General features: G+C 42.6%; 2 long non-coding RNA genes across 5 annotated transcripts in view; one reads left to right on the top strand and one right to left on the bottom strand.

Annotated features, from left to right (window-relative positions):
- The window catches only part of LOC130708387 (uncharacterized), a 39,725-nt gene extending 35,652 nt beyond the window's left edge, over window positions 1–4,073 (top strand). For all 4 annotated transcript variants that reach the window (XR_009008601.1, XR_009008598.1, XR_009008599.1 and 1 more), the window contains 3 exons: window positions 1,214–1,579; window positions 3,463–3,539; window positions 3,816–4,073. This is a non-coding gene — a long non-coding RNA (uncharacterized LOC130708387). The remainder of the gene's footprint in view (window positions 1–1,213; window positions 1,580–3,462; window positions 3,540–3,815) is intronic.
- On the bottom strand, window positions 1,339–17,702 carry LOC103010276 (uncharacterized). Its single transcript, XR_450510.3, has 3 exons — window positions 17,511–17,702; window positions 9,170–9,246; window positions 1,339–1,464 (listed from the first exon to the last, which is right to left on the bottom strand). It is a non-coding gene; the product is annotated as an uncharacterized LOC103010276 (long non-coding RNA).
- Window positions 17,703–19,641: the final 1,939 nt, after the last annotated feature.

Raw genomic sequence — 19,641 nt, 5'->3', positions numbered from 1 at the left:
CGGGTACTTTGTAAGTGGCATTAAATGGGCTGGAATGGGTGCGTGTATATTATGCTTGACCTAAACCTTTCACGGCAGCTGAGCTGTCCCCCTAAATGCATACTTTGAAATTTACGCTTCCTGGCTTCTTCCTTTTGTTACTTTTGAGTGACAATGAAATGCGGCTTTTGTAGAAATTGAAAGGCAGCATGGGGGAAAATGCTTAAAGTTTTTCCTCTATAAAAAAAACTTTAAAATTCTTATCCCACAGGGGAATGCCCTGGTGGTCCAGTGGTTAGGACTCGCCGCTTTCACTGCTGTGGCCCGGGTTCAATCCCTGATCAGGGAACCAAGATCCCACGAGCCACGCAGCCAAAAAAAAAAACTTATCCCACACAATTTAATAGACACTTCAGTTATAACTTTGGTTCATAGTTTCAAATTTTAATCATTTAAAACATGTCATTTGCCTCTTAAAATACCAAATTGTGACTATGCTATGTAATTTAGCCTGAATTTTTGCCACGCAATGGAATTCCATCATCAGTAAATTTTTCGTGCTTTTGTTTTCCACTCACATATTTGTAAATGGATACACAGTTGTCTAATAACTACACATACTATAGTTTCCTTGCCCATCATTTGTTCCTGAATATATACTTTCTTGTTCTCCACTGTTTTATAGAATCTGAGCACAAAACTTTACCTGTTCTTGGATAAATCCTAAGGGCAGAATGCTGATTGAAGACAAATTTTTTTTTCCAAAATACTGTCACCAGCAATGTTTCAGTGTGTATTTCCCTGCTACTGATCTTTCCCTTTATGGATATTTTACTAACTTACATTTTTAAAATTACTAGTAAATTGGAATTTGGGCATATGAATAAATGTATACTTTGACACAACTGCTTCCAACATTTTCCACAGTTTGAAGTTATTACTGTCTTTTAAATCCTTCCAGTTTCTTTATGTATATGCCAACTGATGAGAATATAGGCACATTCTTTTATTACACTCTCCCCCTTTTTTAATATAAAAGATAGCATACTATACTCACTGTTCTGCACCTATCTTTTTTAACTTGGAGGTCTTCTCATTCATATATAGATAACTGCTTTATCTTTTTAAATAGCTGTACTGTTTCCCATTGAATGGGTGTGTCCTACATTATTTGATTAGTCCCCTACCGATGGCCATTTAGCTGGTTCCAATGGTCTTCTGTTGTTTCTGGTAGATGGCAGCAAGGTCCAGAAGGCTCAAATCACTGCTGTCCTCCATCAGATGCTTCAGCAAATCTTCAAACTGTTCAGCATAAGAGGTTGGTTGGAATGAGACTGGCCTGGACAAGTTCTTCACTGAACTTCATCAGCATTGGCAAGTCCTGGAGACCGGCTTGGTGCAGTAGTTGGGGATGGAAGGACTCCCCTGAGCTGTGAAGACTCCATAATGGCTGTGAAAAAGCACTTCCAAGCAAACAGTTTTTCTCTGGAAAAGAAAGAACAGAGCTGCTACACCTGGGTAGTTGTCAGAGCAAGAAATCATGAAATCCTTCTCTTTATGATCAAGCTTGCAAGAAAGATTAAGAGCTAAGGAACTAGAGGTATGCTCTTAAAGAACAATTATGGGCAGGTACAACTTGTCGTACTCCCACATGTTTAGTAATTTCAAAAGACTTTTTTTTTCTGCCTTCATCATAAAATAAATGGATTTAATTTGTCAAAACATTTATTGGTAGTATTAAGCAACTATAAGTAAAAGCATTTAGTTCATAGGGGGCACCAGACCATCACAGATAACCTTATTAATGTACTTATGTACTTAAATATCTATTTTACTATATTTATTATATTTCAGTATTTTTGCTTGTATTTGTGCTAATTACACGTGTTCATCTTTATATTTTTAAGTTATTTAAAGTTTTACTTTCAAATCTTTTTGCATTTGTTTATTTTTAAGAAAGTAATACCAAGACTGATTTTGCAACCTCAATTAAAGGATGGAACTGCAGTTCATTCATTCACTTAATTAAAGTTATGTATCTAAATCACTGCCTTCATAGGATTAAAAAAGTGAAGAAAGAAAATGAAGTGCCAGCCCTCTTGAAACTTCTCTTTTTGCCAGAAGGAAACATAAAATATTAATCAATCAATTAATTCATTTCAACTACATTATATACTAACACCATAGGCAAAAGAAAAGCGGCTTCTGTCACCAGAAACTGGAGGATGCAGAGATTCTAAGACTTGACGCTGGATGTACAGTTCTAGAACTTTCAGAGTGCTATGGCTAGAAGTGTTAACCTAGGACCTGGGTTATCTTGGTCTCTGAAGGCCCAGGAAGGAATGAGGTCTTTTAGAAATAGAGAATAGGAGGACCAAAAACTGAACCTTAGGGACCTTCATATTTTAATAAAGAGAAGAGAATAAGGAGCCTGAAAAGGACACTGGAATGGTATGCAACACAATAGCAGGACAACCAGGAGACAGTGGTGATGAGAGGATGTTTCAAGGAATAAATACATTTAAAACATGATATCTTATGTTCAGGGAAAATGAGGGCTGGTTTGGCAGAGTTAATTCCACAGAATCTGGACTGGAATATACTGACTAAGGTTAAATAAGAGAAAAGGTTTTGGAGACAGAATGAATAGAAACTTCTTTTGAGAAGTTTATCTGTGAAAGGAAGAAGAGAACTGGGGTAGCGCCTGGAGAATAAAAGTGTGTGTTTATATTACTGGATATAATTTTTTAAAATTTTTACAAACATTTTTGGGGGACAGATTTCAAGAAATGTATGTAGTAGCACAAAGCACATAAAAATCAATATTTTTTTTTTAAATAACTGCTTACATAACAGCCTAAAATGTCAAGCATCATTGTTAAATCATTTCTAAATACTAGTAGGCTGGAATGCCTTTTCATATGCTTTGTTTGCTATTTTTACTTCTTTTATTTGTGTTTCAGTTTACGACATTAACTAGTTTCGTACTGCCCTTGTGAATTGTTTTTATGTATCCTTAAGTCTTAAAAGTACATATAAACCATTTATGCAGATGGTAGCTATATTCCTATGATGCAACTATTTGTCAATTTTATGTTTACAAATAATAGCTCATTTTCTTTACATTTTCTCCTAATGCCAGAATGTTGAACATGTAGAACCAATCCTCTCCCATTTTCATTCCTCTATTGATCTTATGGATTATCAATTCCCTTTTACGTTTTAAATCTTTCACATGTATTTTTTATAGTACATTAGGATTTTTTTTTCATATATAATACGAGATGAGAATCTAAATTGATTTCTGTCTAGGTTGCCAGGCATTTATCCTGTTACCATTTACTGAAACTTTTTTTCTTCCATATTAATGTCTAAGATAGCCTTTACTTTACTTAATTACTAAAGATTATATAACAATTTCTGGGATTTCTTTTCTTTTCTTTTCTTTTCTTTTTTTTTTTGCTGCACCAATGTGGCTTGCAGGATCTTAGTTCCCTGACCAGGGATCGAACCCAGGCCACAGGAGTGAAAGCTTGGAGTCCTAACCACTGGACCACCAGGTAACTCTCCTGGGATTTATTTTCTTTATTACTCTTATCACCTAACTCCTTACTGTCACTGTATTTATACTGTTGCTGCTTTATAATACAGTTCATTTTCTGGTAAAGCTATATATGTAAGAATTTTTCCTCTTCTATACTTTGATATTTTTGCTTGGTGATCTTTCTTAATTAACTTTTGAATTGTTCTACAGAAGTCAGCATTGGGTTTATAAAAATCATGAAATTTTGTGGACTCAAAAATAACCATATTTAAGAATCTGCCTGCCAATGCAGGGGACACGGGTTCGATCCCTGGTCCGGGAAGATCCCGCATGCCGTGGACCAACTAAGCCCGTCCGTGCGCCACAACTACTGAGCCTGCGCTCTAGAGCCCGTGTGCCACAACTACTGAGCCCACGTACCACAACTACTGAAGCCCATGTGCCTAGAACCTGTGCTCTGCAATAAGAGAAGCCACCGCAAGGAGAAGCCCGCACACCACAACGAAGATTAGCCCCCGCTCGCCACAACTAGAGAAAGCCCGCATGCAGCAACGAAGACCCAACCCAGCCAAAAATAAATAAATAAATAAATTTATTTAAAAAAAATAATAACCATACTGCAGTGGATATAAAATTCTGAGGAATTTCCTTCATCAGATGGAAAAATGAAACTGGATAGGAGAATTTCTCTTCCACAAAAATCTAAGGTAAAGAACAAAAACTAGATTAAAATCATCAGAAAGTAAAAATATAGCCACCAAAAAGAGAAGCCCAGGCAAAAACAAAAAGAATAATTCTGCAAGTAAAAATAATTAGATTAAAAAAAACCCACAGAAATCCAACATATTGCTTAAAGAATCACTCATAACTCACTATGTGAGGTTCTGCATGGAACCCTTATTCTGCTTGGAGGCAACTCAACTTCCCTGAGTCTCGGTTTTCTCAAATGGAAAATGGAATGAAAAATATTTGTAGAGCTGATGTAAATACATTTTAAAGCTCTTAGAGGGACTTCTCTGGCGGTCCAGTGGTTAAGACTCTGAGCTTCCACTGTAGCGGGCGCAGGTTGGATCCCAAGATCCCACATGCCGAGGCAGCGCAGCTGAAAATAAAAAGCTCTTTAGAATGGCTCCTTCCTTGGGGTTAACCATAAGTGGTTAACTCTTTTCTTCATTTTCTCCACATAAACCTATATGAGAATATTACATGTCTTTTTCTATAAACTGGTTTGAAACTGTACCATCTCACTCTTGATAGCTGACTGACAAAGTCAACTGAATTGATGAGAACCTAGTAGAGTGAAAGATAGGTATGATCATATCAAAGACATATTTGATTTATATTCAGTCAGCACAATGGCTTAAATCAATATCTGAAATTGAAGGGAATCTCCTAGGCTGGAATGGGAAAAATATACTGTATTCTTTTGCTGATTCTGGCGCCTGGCACCTCTCCCTGCTTTCCTGGATCTATTCTTTGGTTTCCATATCACAGTACTTTCCTTCTCCTTCAGGGCTGAAATTTCCAGGGAGCCCTCCTCCTTCACTCCCTTTCCTTGCACTGCCCTCTCCTACTTGCACAGCTACTTCCTGTTCTGTTGTGATTTCTGGTTTAAGTTTTCCCAGATGGACACAAATAGAAAGTAAAAGTTGAATGATATTTTCAGATTTTGTAGAAACACATATAAGAGAAGTCTTCCTTTTTTATGTTGAATACTTTTGAAACATGAGGGCCCACATAGTTCAAAGGAAGCAGAAAGCAGGGTCCAGTAACTGGGTGGGCTACAAAGCCCTCCCAGGAAAAGAAGCCCCTGCTGGCCAAGTGTGACAGGGCCAGAGACCAAGTCTGGCGGTCTTCTGGTCTGTGCAGACGTGCTCCTTTTAGGGAATTTTCCTCCAGAGCTGATCAGAGGTTCTTTCCTGGCAGGAACTGACCCTGATATTGGAATAAGCCTCTTGCCATAGTCTCTGTTACGAAGAGAACAAGTCTTCAACTTCAGACAGGGCGTGGCTCCTTTGATCTAGGAGCAGGTATGGTGAGAGAAAAAGGAGCCAAAAGGAGTTTCCCTCCTCCAACCTGCTGGGCAGACCCAGGGCTCCTGGTTAATGATCTGATCCACATACTGACACTGGGAGGAGGGTAGGCCCTGAAAATCTCAGGGTAAAAACCACAACAGTGTATCTGAGTACAATCTCATATTTGAGGGTGCACTAAATTTCTCTATTAACAGTAAATTCCCAGTTTCACAAATTCATTTTTTATAACGGATCTTTTAACTTTATCATTAGAAAAATATGTTCATTGTAACTTTGCATAAGGACTGCAACAGCCCCTTCTACCCCTGACACAGTAGTGAAAGGTCACAGTCTTCCATGCCAGCCTCCAAATCCCTTTTTATCACTGGATGCCACAATACTCAAGGATCATTTTTTCCTCACCACTTGCCTTTTACTTTCAACCCACAGAGCATGCAAAGATACTGGAACCTATTGCCCACTTTTTCTTTCAACACCACCTCCTCACTTGACCTACACTTCCCAAGTCCATCTTTCCCTCTTCCGTCACCCATGTTTCAAAGACTAACTCCATGGCCAAGGTTGCAAAGCTCCTTGGAAGAAACCCTCAAGCAGATTAGGGAAAAGAAATTCAGTCCCCAGCCTGGATAGCTTTTTCCCTTCACCCTCACCTGTGGCAAAGGAAGGCCAGATGACCATGAGAGGGGCCTGCTCTAATTCTTCTCATAGGCTTGCAGAATTAGTCCCTCAAGAGTGGGAAGGATCGCAAACAGGACAAGAATCTATAATCTACTCAGGACGGAGCATACATTAGGAGACTCTTAGAAGGAGAGTATTAAAGAGGAGATGCAAGAATTTGGGTCCTTCCACATAACAGATTAGTTCCCTTGCCCAGGACAGGGAATTAGCAGAGATCCCTGTGAGCAAGTCTCCCCAGTTTGTGCTACAGGCTCCATGAAAGAATAACTTTAAAAACCAGATGAAGTGTTTGTGTCAGATGCTTCATCCACAGAAAACTGGGAAGGTACAGGAAGATCCACAGCACAAATCCACAGTGATGTCAGCCTCTGTTGAGAGCCTAAACCTACTAGAAATTAGAGCAGTGTTTATGGATAAAGTGGGTAGTGAAACTCAGAAGAACAAGTCAGATACTGGCCAGATCCTAGAGAAGAAACTGAGGATTATGCATGAATTAAGGAAAGAAAAGACAGTCCACCCATGGAGGAACTCAAGGGCCAACAGAGTCCAAAGATAGAAATTCCTGTGATGGCAGGGCCCCTCCTCCCCCAAAGGAAGGTAAGGGCTGAGTGTCACATCCTGCAGCCTTCAAGCAGGTGTGAGGGCTCAAGTGCACCGACCATCCATGCCATTTGTTCTACCCAAGCTTCACTACATGCTTTCCAAGAGGTACACACCTTTACCTTTGCTGCCTAAAAACTTCCACACGTCTATGAAACTGGATTCTTCTTGTACTGAAGGTAGACTCATGAACTGTTTTTGCCTTTTGGCTGATTCCCTGCATACTGGTTATATTTAACCTTAAATACACTTGCTACATGCTGGCTGTCTTCTGCCAACCTGCAATGTTGCAAGTATACAATACAAAAAAATGAGGAAAACTGCCACAAAAATTTAATACTGTTCATCATAGAAAGACTAGTACAGTGAGCTTCCATGCTACCCAATGAAAAGACAAGTGATCTTGGACTAGACCAGTGGAAAGAGTGCTACACTTTATAAGACCATAAATTGAATCATTTACACCTTATACATGTATTTGTTTTGTATACTTTTCAAAAGATTCTTTTTTTTTTTTAAATATTGCTGGAGTGCAGTATTGCCAGCCTGTGACTTTTTTTTTAAATTAATTAATTAATTAATTAATTTTTGGCTGTGTTGGGTCTCCGTTTCTGTGCGAGGGCTTTCTCTAGTTGCGGCAAGCGGGGGCCACTCTTCATCGTGGTGCGCGGGCCTCTCACTATCGTGGCCTCTCTTGTTGTGGAGCACAGGCTCCAGACACACAGGCTCAGTAGTTGTGGCTCACGGGCCCAGTTGCTCCACAGCATGTGGGATCTTCCCAGACCAGGATTCAAACTCGTGTCTCCTGCATTGGCAGGCGGATTCTCAACCACTGCGCCACCAGGGAAGCCCCCAAAAGATTATGTTTTTAATAAGTTAAAATGTGTCCCATTGTAGCCACTTAAGGTAGTGCCAGTGGTGCCTATATTATCCGTCAGTTGAAGACACGAGCAGCCCCACAAACTTGACTGGGACCAAAGGCAAAAAAAGGGTGTATTCAGAAACGGTTGTCTAAGTAGACCAGAACAATCAATCAGAAGAGAAACCCCACCTGGTCTTCTGCCCTATCTATCTGGTCATTATGTTATTGTGCCCTTACTATCTAATGATATAAACTAACTTTTCATCAGAGAAAGAGAAATACTTCATTTTTTACTCCAAGAAATAGCTGATCCAAATGGTCCATCTGGGAAGAGTGGAAAGGCTAAAAAATAAAAAAGTAGCTTAATCTCTTAGCAGAACCATATGAGTGGGGTTCATTCATTATTTTTAATGTCTGGGGGGTTAAAATAGAAGATCTCATATATTATGCTATTGCAGGTCAGATACCTGGGAAAGCAGACTCTGAGACAGAGATAAGCACGCAAGGAGTTTACTGGAGAATGCGTAGATCAGTCATTGTGGCAAAGAGAATTTGAGCAGAAGCTGAGCTGCAGTGCAGTCACAGCAGGGCTTTAGCCAATCCCAAGGGAGCTCTGACTCTGGGATGACCCTGTGGAGGTAGAGAGAAGGGGCCAGGCCTTTATATCCCCACATTGACAGGTAATTGGATGCAGGCTGACCCAGGAGGGGGAAATAACTTTGGGCTAAATGAGTCACTTTAGCCAAGAACAGTTTCCAGAGAAGACCTGCATGCTGTCAGCATGAAGCTCTATCAGCAGCTAAAGGGAGTAAGTTCTCAGGTCTTAAAGGGAGCTGTGAATGGTGCATCAGATGTCTATTATAAATGTCTTTTTTAAAAAGAAGTTTGGGGGGTTTTTTTGTTTGTTTGCTTTGTTTTTTTCTCTCTTCCTTTTTCTTCTTTTGTATGGTCATACTAAAATTTTCAGCTGGGTCCATAATTTGCAAAAATGTCTAACAAGATTGTGATGGACAAAGTATACTCTGAAAACAGTGGCCCTCTGATGTTTATTATAAGCAGTTTATGGATGTGATATTTGTTGTCTCTACCTGAGGGCATTATAGTAGCAGATGGGGTACCTGGATTGGACACCTTCCCTGTGAATGGGAAGGACGTAGATACCGGGAAACCAAGGATGGAATGCAGGAGGACACGTTATCTGTCTTCACAGCCCTTTCCTAAGAACTGCCCTCCAGCCCTGATATCCGGACCTGGAAGCTATGAATGATAAAACCAGTGTGAGCCAATCAGAAAGCTAATCTTAAGAATCTGACTCAAGAAAGCCAGAACCTGAGACTCAGGAGCTAAGTCACATGAATGAGAATGTTCTAAGGTTGCTGGAGTTTATACAGTTCTAACCTCTTCTCAGGCTTTATCGTTTAACTTCTACTTGAATTCTGTGAGCTATCACAGTATTCCTGGAAAAATTACCTTGCAGCTCATATCAGTGCAGATTGTCACATCTTCTTAGAAGTGTGTGTGTATTTTTTGAGGATGTCATGATGTCCCTTTAATAATGAAAAGATACAATGTTAAAATGTTTTTTCATAGATTATCCATTTAAAAATTTCTATTACAAATGTATATTGTATTATATGCACAGTATTTTATAACTGCAGTACCTAGGTATATTATCAATAAAATAAATACATTGGAGGTGTGTGCTCAACATTTTTTCCAAGCGGGGTGGAAGGTGAAATACCGAGGGCCTATATCGCCATAATCCTGGGGACTCCACTTAAAAACATGGGTGGACAGTCTCTGGGATTCCACATATTTGTTGAAAGTTGAGTTTTGTTTGGGTCACAGGAACAGCAAGTCACCCCTTCTAGAATCTGGGTTCACAGACAGCCCCTGCCCTGATCACCCTATGTCTCACTCCTAATTCTCCTCTCATCCTATTACATCATCTGCCTGGGTAACTAGCTAATCTATCACCAGCATGAGTACAGTAAGATCTCAGGTTCCCTTGAGGAGTCTCAGGGTTCAAGTAGCCTCTAAGTATTCAGTGCCAAGTCAAGGCCAGTCTAGGACTTCATACAGGTTTAGCGCCAACCACCTGCAAAGGGGTGAGCCGGACCCACTGGAGGGAAGGGACTTTAACTTATACGACCCACCCGGCCTCAGTTATCTCCTGCCATCTATGAAATGGAGAAGAAAATAATGGTCCCCAATCTGTCTTGTGCTCAAATCTGACTCTGCTCCTTACCAGCTGTGGCCCTTGAGCAAGTCCCCTCCCTTCTTGACCCTCATGCCTCTCCACGCCTTTCTGAGCTACAAGAAAGTGGATAAAACTCAATACTGTGAAACCATCTGCAAAGCACTATGTGGAAGCGAGTACTATGCTTCACCCCCTCTAACTGATCTGCATTTGAATGCTTCCCAGGGAGTCTGCGTCCCCACCCCCCACCCCCGCCTGGGCCATGATGCCAGGTCCCTGGATGTCCTTAACTCTGCCTTAGGCTTTGTCTATGGGGGGGGGGGGGGTGACACTTCCAATTAGCCCGATAGTGCTCTCCAATGATCTCCTTAGAGGAAATTTTCCCTCACAAAGATGTTTCATTACATTTAGAGAACATCAATTAGCTCCTATATCACATCCTCTGGTAGGGATGGCCTCTATTTCTCGTCAGCAAGGATAACTATTATTCCCCCATATATGCTTGTTTTCTTCCTAAAGGAGAATGGTGCCATCTGTCTCTGCTGTGTTTAGGGGGAAACAGAATATCCCGTGAGCCTGGATTTAGGGAAAGGAAGGGGTCCCTTCAGCTTTTACTGAGAGCGGGCTTTGGCTTATGAGACAAAGGTTAGGGAGAGAAGTTGACGATGGCGTTGCTGACACACCACCATCCTGGTTTCCTTCATTTGTATTTGTGAAGATAGCCCACTTAAAAAATTCATTACTTTTTCCATAATACTCTTATTAGGAAAACAAGTAACTACTCAGCAACCATTCGATGCTTATAAAAGTGAGAAACTGTAACAAAGACCACAGCACAGTATCTGGACCCATCAGTCCTCTCCTTTGCTTCCTCATTACCCTGAGCATTACGTAGTCATGGCATGGAGTGAATCAGGTTATACATGCCTCACGGGGCCAGAGATTCCCCACTGAGCATCTAGGAATAGTAAGAGAAAATAAACTTCACACATCCCCGAAGTGGAACTCAAGATTTTAGAGCAGTGAGCCCCTGAGCTCAGAAGTGTGAGGAAAAAAAAAAAATCTATGACCATGAATCTATGGTGGGCCATAGCTTCCATCTGCACCAAAGACCCTACACCCTTCCTGAAGAAAGCTGCAGTGCTGGGCGCTCTTACTCCCTTCTCAACCTTGAGGAAAACATACAGCTGATCACACCACATCTCCTCTCCTCTCCCCATGTGACCTGCGCTGGATGGAATATAGGAGGACATACCAGTAGGGGACAGAGAACCCCTGGCTCTGTGTTTTGGGAGGTGGTGTTGGCAGGGACTGGAGCTCTCAGCAAGGCTGCCGTGGGTGTTGGCTCACCTCCCTGCTCCTGTGAAAAGTGTTCACAGATTACCTGCCTTTCTTTCCTACCTCCACCCCAGAGGGGCAGTAGGAAGCCCTGAGTGGGTGGTACAAGGGCCCGTCTGTGTGCAGTCACCACAACTCTCTGACTGTGGGGCACTGTAGACCCGGGGTCTGGGGGCGCTGCTAAAGCAGGATGAGCCCTCTGCTCTTGCCCCTCCCGACAGGAGGCGGCTAAAGGGAAGGGAGAGCCGTGAAAGGCCTCAGCAGAGCTGGAGGGGAAGAAGAATACACTGTGTCCAGGCTTGGGGAGGAAATCTCCATGTACATTCAAGTAGCACCCCCATCACTCTCTAGCCACTGGAGGGGAACTGGAATCAAAGCTAGGGACCTGAAAATGGACCCGTGAGCTGGGTCACCCCACCTTCTGCCCTCCAGGCAGTCCAGCTCTGAAGGGGTTCAGAAACAGGATGAGTTCCCTCTTAAAAGTGGCTTTTTTAGATATTAGAAAAGTATCCACTGTACAGTGGATGCAGAACTGGGTGGAGACAGGGATGTTGCTGTGCTTGGATACTGAGATGGACATGCTAAGGCCTAATACTATGGTAGGTGCTACTTAAAGATCTGCTATAGCTGTGATATTCATCTGTTTTGAAACAAACGTTGAACTCAAAATAAATAATTTCTCCCTGCTGGCTGGTCACCCTGCACAGGGATTTAACTCCTCACTGAGACTGCTTGTTGCCTGACTCAATGGCATCAGTGCAAGGCAAGTGGGTCACATGGCCCTCAATGATGGGAATGTTCACAGTACGGCCACACAGGGCCTGTGGAAGAATGAGGAGACAATGAGGAAAAGGTCAGGATTGAATGTGTGGAAAGGAGGGAAACTAACAGAGGGGAAAGAATGACCCAGTGGGTGGGAAGGAACAGGAGTGTCTATCACTAATCACTAACCAAGCTACTCCCACTCCCTGCCTCACTCCCCAGCTACCTGACTCGGGCGCCACCTGCTGGTGACTGACTAGAACACTGACAAAGTAAGATGGACTTGCTGCCATCCTGGCAAGAGTGTGTGTATGTGCGTCCTTGGGACAAGTAGTGGAGAGGGAGAGCTTGTCTTTGAGCACAAAAACAATGATGCCTTCAGGGATGTTCTGAGGCCTGCCAAACTCCTTTTTGGCCTTCCTTACAGCTATTCTTTCTGACATTGTGCAGGATCTTGTACTCAATGCAAACAGGTGGCCTATCAGGGTTGAGGTATCCTCTGTGGTTGTTAGTTATATGCTTGTTACAGTCATGGGATATCTTCTTCAGGATACACAAAGCACATGCACCACAGGTGGTTCTGCAATTTATGACAAGGGTGCAGTTTCTCTGGGCTCACTTTGGACCACTACTCAGCCCATTGAAGCCAAGGTGGCCAAACATTCTAAAGACTTTCCGTATCCCTCCACATCCAAATGGCTTTGGTTAACGCCATTAAAGGGCAGAGTGGGGCTTCCCTCGTGGCACTTCCCTCGTGGCGCAGTGGTTGAGAATCTGCCTGCCGATGCAGGGAACACGGGTTCGAGTCCTGGTCCAGGAAGATCCCACATGCCACAGAGCAACTAATCCCGTGTGCCACAACTACTCAGCCCGCATACCACAACTACTGAAGCCCACGTGCCTCGAGACCGTGCTCCGCAAGAAGAGAAGCCACCGCAATGAGAAGCCCACGCACTGCAACGAAGAGTAGCCCCCGCTCTCCACAACTAGAGAAAGCCCGCACACAGCAACAAAGACCCAACACAGCCAAAAATAAATAAAGTAAATAAATTTAAAAAATAAATAAATAAAGGGCAGAGTGGAGTGACGGCTGAAAAAGAAGAGCCACAAAGAAGTGGAGTCACGCAAAAGGAGTCCCCATGAAATAGAGAAAGGAGCCACTGAGCCACCTGTTGTGTCATCTGCACCTGGAGGAGAGAGGAGGTTGGGGTCAATGTAGCCACACCAGTTTTTCAGCTGCCTTGGCTCCCATATCCAGGCCCTGAGCATCAACCTTTATCTCCTACAGATAAGTCCACACTTACAGAGCAAGTAAAGCCTGGGGAAAATTACTATCTGCTTTTTATTATATAATTAATAACACTGCTCACTCATTTAAAAAATGTGATTCTCCTAACTTGAAGTTCAGATAGAATGAGTAACCACACAAGTAGAAAATCCAGGACTAGAGAACTCTAGTTCTCTAGAGTTAGAAGGTGACTCTAAAGACGGTGACCTTCCTTATGTTCCCATGGACAAAGACTACTCATCCAGAGAGGTAGTGGCTTAGAAGTGCCAATGACTGGCCATGGGTCACATGACAAGTTACACCTGATTCACAGATCTTCGCTTTTCACTAGGAGCTGCTCTGCACTCTGAAGTAATAAAGCAATACAGTCTAGCATTCCACCCTCTGATCTCCACCTTCAGTTTCCAAATTGTCCTCCATTGGCCAATTAGTCAAGGAATTACAGTTCATTGGTCCTGACGGTTTCTCCTTCTCCATCAACAGCCTCTGGTCTGTTCTCTCTCTCTCCACAGATGTTATGGGCTGAATTGTGTCCTCCACACAAATTCATATATGAAAGTCCTGACCCCCAGTACCTAAAAATGTAGTGGTATTTGGAGGTAAGGTCTTTAAAGAGGTGATTAAGTTAAAATGAGGCCCTCAGGGTGGGGTCCTAATCCAGTATGACTGGTGTCTTTTTTATTTTTTGCTGTGCCGCATCATGGGGAATCTTAGTTCCCCGACCAAGGATCGAACCCATGTCCCCTGCAGTGGAAGCATGAAGTCTTAACCACTGGATCGCCAGGGAAGTCCCACTGGTGTCCTTATAAAAGGAAGAGATACCAGGATGGGCACACATGGAGAAAGGCCATGTGAGGACACAGCAAGAAGGCAGCCATCTGCAAGGCAAGAAGAGAGGCCTCAGGAGAAACCAAATCTGCCTACACCTTGCTCTTGGACTTTTAGCCTCCAGAACTATGAGAAAATAAATTTCTGTTGTTTAAGCCACCCAATCTGCAGCATTTTGTTAGGGCAGTTCTAGCAAACTAACAGAGTGGTCTTCATGGTTCATCAGTTAAGCAACATTCTAAACACCCTCACGTCATTCTTGTTTCATCATTTCTGTCTGGCTAAAGTCCAAACTCTCTGCCTCTTCCACGCCTGACCTCTGGTAAGTGGTGGAAACCCACTAGATAAAATCACACAAACGAGTATACTGTGCTACCATAGTTCTATGGTCTACAACTAATGGGCATCTCCAATACTGCATGGAATTCATACTTTCATTCATCCTATATATTTGGTAAGTTCCTTCTATGTGCACTTAGGATACATAAGTGAACAAAAGTGACAAAGCTCCCTGTTTTTTGGAGCTTATATCACTGGTTCTACTGTCAACTCTCTTATGCTTAACGAAACGATTTCAAACATTCTCCACTTTGACAAACTTCTGTCCCCCAACCTCAGCAGATGTGCTGGATGCCACTTCACAGAGGACGTAAAAGCCATTAGAAGAGAACTTTTTGTTACCAAACTCAAAAACATTTACCACCCTTCCTCCTTCCTTCCTGTTACAGTGAAAAGAGTTTCCCAGGGGGTAATCCTTCTTTGACTTTTACAGCTGGGAAAGGTGCCTTTACTTCCCCAGGCATACATTTTAGTCTATGTTGTGACTTTTGGCTTAATTATCTATTTTCTTCCAGAACAGGTATTCGCTGCTCCATCACTAGCCTTAGGAGCTTAGGATTTAGTTGGTACTCAAGAGCCATTTGGGAAATGAGAGAGCTAGCTGGAGAGAGGGTGCTCACAGCATGTCCTAGGACAGAGCCACCAGAAAGGACAGGAGTCTGAGGGATGCCCCCCTCAGGCTGTCTATTGGGAACCACCATAGGTTTCACCTCAGGAAACTGGCTCTGCCCCTGTGGCTTCTGGAAGACAAGAGCTGGAGATTTAGCCTCACATATGAGGTTCTGGCACAGCTTTCCGGACATGTTGGGAAAACTTCAGTGCCCCTGCCAGAGGGGTTCTTCTGCCAGCTCCTCTATCAGTGTTCAGCAGGCAGGGCTCAGCTCTGGGGGCCTCTGAGGCTGCTGCAGCCAGGAGAAGCTTGGAACCTCAGATCCCCTAGGCACAGCCTCGGCCTCAGAATGTCTTCCAAGGGCTGCTCGTGGTCTGGGCCTGCTGGAGTCAGGACCTCTCTTCTCTGCTGCAGCTCCATGAAGATAACAGTGGTAGTAACAATTATGATATTTAATACAGAAAACTGCATATTTAATCCCCAAATCTCATCTACTAACTGGAGAATATTCATATATTTTAATAACATAGTCATGAAGAACAGAATAAACAGGTAAGCACTTTATACAAATGTAAGGCCTGGCCTTGTTAGAGTTGCCACATGGACTTGGCAAATAACACTGTCCAGAGCCCCCCAGAGTCCCAGTGCCTTAGAAATATCAAGACTGCCCCAGTGAGACCTCAAGGTGGCCCCTATCCACTAAAGTTGAGGGGTTGGCATCTCAAACTCTCTACAGGACCAATGTTCTTTTTGGATATGCTTTTATATAATTATACCAAAGACATCACTGTATAGTTTATTTCTATATAATATTTATCATGGAAATCTTTCCAGGGTAGTTCACATAGACTGACCTAATTTTGTATTTGGGGTGTGACATAGTTTAACTGACTACCTGACAATTTTTTCAGGTGTTTTTAAACTTAAGGATCAGAGAAGTTAGCACCTCCCAAATGGGAACTCCTGGACAAAGGGTTGTCTGCAGAAATGCGAAGGAGCAGAGCCCAGGCTACGTTGCTAAGGCTGTGCCTGGCACAGAGGAGAAATCATACAGCACACCTGAAGCTCTCTCTGGAGCACCTGAATCCTAGCAAGTTGTTTGGCAGATCATAGCTACTCTGTGAAATGTATAAATAAATGATATAAATAATCACGACTCTCATTTCACTTAGTTTCAGACTACATCTGGTGATAGTGTTTAAGGTATAGGTAAAACAATGTTATAAAGACAAAGATAACTTGTAAAAAAACCAATAAAGTGAGGGATGGGGAAGGGGATGTTCCCTGATTTTCAGACATAATTTTCACCCAAGGAAAATCACAACATTTCATATCGAAGACTCTTTCCAGTGTAGGGATTAGATTTAGGCAAGCTAGAAACTTGCCTCAGATACAAATAGAGAAGGGGTGCCAAGTGACTTAGTAATATGGAAAAGTAATATATTATTGCAATGGTTTAAAAAATTAGAATTAATGATAAAAAACCCTTGATGAACATATAAAAATTATAAATGAAGACAAAATTTGGCACCACAATTACAAAAGCCTAAGAGCTGTACAAGTGGGGGAGGAGGGAGGGCTTCTAGCACAAAGTTAAAGTTTGACAAATTCCATGCATTCTATACATTTCTCACCAAAGAAACCTAAATGTACTTACTTGCTAAATATCTGGACACCCCTCACACAACACTGATAAAAAGGGGTGTGATGTGTTTACCTGTGATACTGAAGCTTTTATAGTGAAAAGTTTTGGTCACTTTTCAGTCTCAATACATACAGAAGCACTTGATGAAAATTTTGATTCTGTCAAAAGAGGAGATAGCCCCATAAAAATGTGCCAACAAGGTGGTTACCATTGTTGTCAATCAAAGAAGAAATATCAGAATATTGGCCTGCCACAGAATCATATTTTCAAACTGTGGGACAGGAAGACTATCCCCTATAATTTGGAAATGCATTAGGGATGAGATGGAGAAAAGAATTAATATAAATCAGAAATGTATATGCTGTTTCTCAAAAACTGTTTCAGTAAGCTAAAATTAAATTAAGATGGTAATTCTCTCAATTGAAAATGAGATAAGAAGTAATTCTGAAAAAATTATTGTTGAATTTGCTTTCAAAAGCCCAGTACATTTTAACAAATTGTGGTTTTGGTATAAGTAAAATGTTCACAGCTACAATAATCTGAATTTTAATACACGCACTTTTCAATACTTTTAAACTACTATAACGTTGTATAAAAAATGAACCATTAAAGTTTAATAAAATCATTGTAATAAAATTCGTGTCCAGATTGTAGATGCGTTTCTCCTTTTCCTGAATTCGACTTTCTTCCCAGAAACAGCCCTGAAATCTGAACACATACCACGACATGCTCTGATTTCGAGCCGTCAATCCCTGCATTAAATGGGCACCGGCGTCAACCGGTTTGGCTAAAAGCTCCTACCAGGAAGGGAAGGATGGACGCAGAGGCAGGTGCAGAAAATGAAAGACTGTGCGAAGCCGCGGCAAAGCTCCCCTCCGCAGTCAGGCCCGAAAAGGAAGTTTCCTCTCTCCTCTCGCGGCCCCACGCGCTCCCTGGGCCCCGGCGGCGCCTTTCCTGGGCCGGGGCTCCTGCCGACGGCGACGCGCGGGTTCTTCCCGTGGGCGCTGCGCCCGACTTCGCGGACCTGGACCCGGAGGCGGGTCCCGCTGGGCGGGCGGCGCCCGTCGGTCCGTTGGGGCGAGTTCGGGCGCCCCCTCCCGGCCGCTGGGGCGCAGCGAAGGTAGCTTTGAGGGCTTTGCCTAGTGGAGGACCTGAGCTCCCTTCCACGGTGGTGCAGGTGAAGTGCTGAATTTCTGGACTCCTGATCTCGCTGCTGATGGCCGTGGGGATGCTCTGCTCCATCCCTCACATTTTACCCGTTAGTATACATCGTCTTATATTCTTCCAATCATTTCCCATATTCATGTAAGTTGGGGGCGTTAAGTATTTGTTGCCTGAATCCACTAGAGTTTGGTGTTGTCTACAGAGGACTCCTTGAAATGTTTGTAATCCAATCTGGTGCAGGGGTCAAAACTCTCAAGGGTCTTGTCTAGCACGCAGCTCATAAATTTATGGTGAGAATTAATTGAATATATATGAATCATCTTGGACAATTAAATATGATTATTTTATAATTATTAGAATTATTAATTTTGTTGATCACATTTAGGCTCTCAGAAATAATTGCCAGTTGATCATTTTACTTTGCTTATTATGTAAAATAATCAGGATACTTTGTAATTTGTTCAACTCATCTAGAAATTTGTAGGTGGACAAAAATTAATGAAAATATAAAGAATTTGTAACAGCGAGGTATGAGACAACAAAGGAATATCAATGTGTTACAAGAAAAGTATAGGGCTTTCCAGAAAATAAGGGATGGTTCAACACATGCAGTTTGCACAGGTGTCTATGGTGTGGATAGGGAAGTGGAGTTTGGAATCTGACATATTAGGTTTTGAAACCTGGATTTGCCATTTACTTATCAGATTGTTTTATTCACATAAAGCCTTAGCAGGTGGCTCTTTGGAAATGAGAATATTAACACTCATCAACTATGTTGGAAAGATTAAGTGAGTCCCTTATAAGGGCTACGGAATTTGTAGTTGCTGTCATCATCATTTTTGATAAAGACTAAAAGTCTGTGTAATTTGTCTGGTAGGTCTTTGGTAATCATGTTCACAGTAGCATTGTAACATTTAATTAGTAATCAATTCAGGATTAATGTGTCATAAAGAGTGAGGGCAGCACCAAGGAAAGTTTACTCACTGCCCTCGCGGCCCCACTCGCTCCCTGGGCCCCGGCGGCGCCTCGCCCGGGCCTGGGCTCCTGCCCACCCCGTGTATGCAGCGCTCGAGTCCGCGGTACTGGACCCGGAGGCGGGTCCCACTGGGTGGGCGGTGCCGGTCGGTCCCTTACTGCGAGTTCGGGCGCCGCTCCTGGCCGCTGCGGCGCAGGGAAAGGAGCTTTGCGCGTTGTTGAGCTGTAGCCCTGGCGCTGTTTCACTGAAACGCTGAATTTGCGGATTCCTGGTCTCTCAGAGGACGGCAATGGTGATGATCAGCTCCATCCATCACATTTTACAGGGCTGGAGAACATCATCCTCGGTGTCATCAGTGAAGAGGTTGGCAGGCCTCTGGTGAGCTTGGTGATGCTGCAGATGTCTGGCTGTGGCGGCCTTTATCCAGCTGTGCTGAAAATCTTCCCGGAAATGAGATTCTTAATTAAGCCAGAATTGTCATTTTCTGTACTTATCTCAATTTTGTTTCCTCACTTAAAAAAAAATTCTCTTCTATTTTGGGCATCAGAGAATGTCACATCTTCAATGCTGTTTTTGTATTATTACACTGGAAATTAAATATATTCATGGAAAATGACAGAAGACTCAATCCAACAGGATGTAGTCATCCAAGTGAGTCAACTCAGGTTGAAATAAAAACCTGATGCTCAATCTAACTCCGTTTTTTAAGTCTAATAAGAGAACTTAGAGGTCTGACCCTGTACTCTATTTTGACACTTCTTAAATTGCACCAAAATATATCTAGCCACACCT

This window comes from Balaenoptera acutorostrata, chromosome 6, assembly GCF_949987535.1.
Source record: "Balaenoptera acutorostrata chromosome 6, mBalAcu1.1, whole genome shotgun sequence".
NCBI classification, from domain to species: domain Eukaryota; kingdom Metazoa; phylum Chordata; class Mammalia; order Artiodactyla; family Balaenopteridae; genus Balaenoptera; species Balaenoptera acutorostrata.
This window is presented reverse-complemented; position numbering and strand designations above follow the sequence as displayed.